This window comes from Saccostrea cucullata, unplaced genomic scaffold (genome assembly GCF_032062105.1).
Source record: "Saccostrea cucullata isolate Sc308-1 unplaced genomic scaffold, CSIRO_AGI_Scuc_v1 ctg2430, whole genome shotgun sequence".
NCBI lineage: Eukaryota > Metazoa > Mollusca > Bivalvia > Ostreida > Ostreidae > Saccostrea > Saccostrea cuccullata.
Window position 1 is genome coordinate 1 of NW_026938294.1, and position 2,322 is coordinate 2,322.

At 36.7% G+C, this 2,322-nt stretch overlaps 1 long non-coding RNA gene across 1 annotated transcript; it reads right to left on the minus strand.

The window, feature by feature from the left end:
* Nucleotides 1-436: 436 nt before the first annotated feature.
* LOC134249922 (uncharacterized) lies at nucleotides 437-1,059 on the minus strand. Its single transcript, XR_009988396.1, has 3 exons — nucleotides 976-1,059; nucleotides 559-801; nucleotides 437-452 (listed from the first exon to the last, which is right to left on the minus strand). It is a non-coding gene; the product is annotated as an uncharacterized LOC134249922 (long non-coding RNA).
* Nucleotides 1,060-2,322: the final 1,263 nt, after the last annotated feature.

The window sequence follows — 2,322 nt, forward strand, 5'->3', positions numbered from 1 at the left end:
TAAGGCACAGAAGAAGAAGAAGTAAATTGATGTATTTTTTCACTTGAATAAAATTGCTGTGTTCTTGTTTCTATTGTGTGTTATTTGTTAATGTTTTGAGGAAATCCAGTTTGAAAGATGATGCAATAGGTATCAAAAAAGATGATGCAATAGATATAAAAAGATGATGCAACGAGTCTAAAAAAGATGATGCAACAGATATAAAAAGATGATGCAACATATGTACTGAATTGACCCACTTATCCCCTCCAGGGGCTGCACTCCGTTGAACCCCCTATCCCCTCCAGGGGCTGCACTCCCTGACCCGCCTATCCCCCACAGGGGCTGCACTCCCTTGACCCACCTATCCCCCAGGGGCTGCACTCAGTTGACCCACCTATCCCCCTCAGCCCAAAAGTGCACTCAGTTGACCCAGCCGGCCAGACCCTTATACTACTGAAGTCCTCTAGCAACTACAATGCAAAGTCATTAACTTAAAGATCCCACTAGCATTTTTTGTTTTATTTTTTTTTCTTTTTGGCATATATGTTCGAAGTTACAAGATTTAATTTTGCTAACCTCATCAGGAAGTTTTGTACTTCCGGAACGTTTGGAATACCATGGTAACAGAGTACCATGATAAACTTCGTTGCAGCTCAGATTATGTCCCTTGGATACAGCGATGTCGCCATGATTAATTCCTTGGGGATAATTTTGGGCCAGTTCTTGAGATAGCCCAGGTCCCGCTGCCGAACCTATTGCAGCAGATGTTCCTGACGTCATGGCCACATCATGGGCAATGCTGTTAACAATGACGTTCACCTATTTCAAAAAATATATCTTTGAAATTTTGAGACTCGATATTCAAATTTTAGCACATTTCTATATTGTGATATTAAGTTTAAATCTAAGAATTTCAATATTTATTATTATCAGTAAAATTATGTCCAGATCTATAAATAAAAATTGATCAAAGAAAAATATGACGAAATTCACCTTTTGTTCGACAAGACTCCCAACTAGAACAGTGACAGGAATACCCCAACCTGACCAGAACAAGACTGTCGGGTCACAGTAATCGTGGCTTAAATGATACGAAACACTCATACTTTTAAGGCTTATAACTTATGCAGAATGATTTTCCACAGATATAAACACTTAAATTACTTAAAAATATGTATAACGCCTATGTAAATCAGATTTATTATCAAAATAAGGGGGAATGGTTTTCTATATTTTGGACTCTTTTTAAATGCAGGTAAAAAAACTTTATTTGTGTTTTTATATCTTAATATTTAATTAGTAGCTAATGTTGTGACATGACCCGGCGAGTTTTCCTTTGAAGTCAAGCATACTGTAACTGCGATACAGAACACTTTTTGTGGGCGTTTCTTATGCAAATGAGCAGAAACTGTACTGTATCTGCAAAATATCAACGATAAAGTACGGTTTATTTTTAACGATGACGGAAAGCTGTATCCGTATACAGACACAACAATCGTTCAATTCGCCATAGAACTCTTAGTATTTACTCAAAAACTGAGGTGAATTAAAAATAAAATTTTACAACGTAAAGGTATTATCGGATTCAACATTTTAAAAAGGAGTGGGGCAGTTAACAAATTATTACCCCCCCCCCCCCCCCCCCCCAAAAAAAAAGCGGAAAATCGTATTCCATGGGGGTAGACTTATAATCAACCAACACCTATGTGCGTCAATTCGTTACTTGTTGTTGAAATAAAAACCGTATGTATACAAGTTTAGAAAAAAAAATTTAAGAAAGCGAAAAAGAAAAAAAACTCAAATTTGGGATGGGGGCAGCAGTGAGTGCTGTATCCCCGTTTGGTTACTCTACATTTTAATGAAAAGTGAAGATAAAATACCCCCCCTCCCCTTTTCCTCCCTGCTTATTTCAATTTTGTATATGACGACCGGTGGAGGACATTGTCGGACATTTCTCTCAGAATCTACGATCTCCCGAAGCATTTTTGTTTCAAAAATATTCCCACATGATTCTCATATATCAAAATGTTTTGCATTAAATCGTAGCTTAAACTAATAAAAAAATGTCAGCGAGAGCTGCATAGAGAAAAAAAACCTGCGCAATCAAATCCAAATAAAATTTATGGAAAACAAATTAATTTATGCATCCCTTAAATAATTTTAAAATGATATATACCTGCACGTCCATCTCACTCGGCATTTCAGTTGAGAATGCTTAAAATGGGATACTAAATCAACTTTCTGCAAAATCATCTGATTGGTTGGGAGATATACACCCAAATACGCATGTAAATTAGTGAGGTCCTTGGAAAGGTCATGTCACAAGTCATTTAGAATACT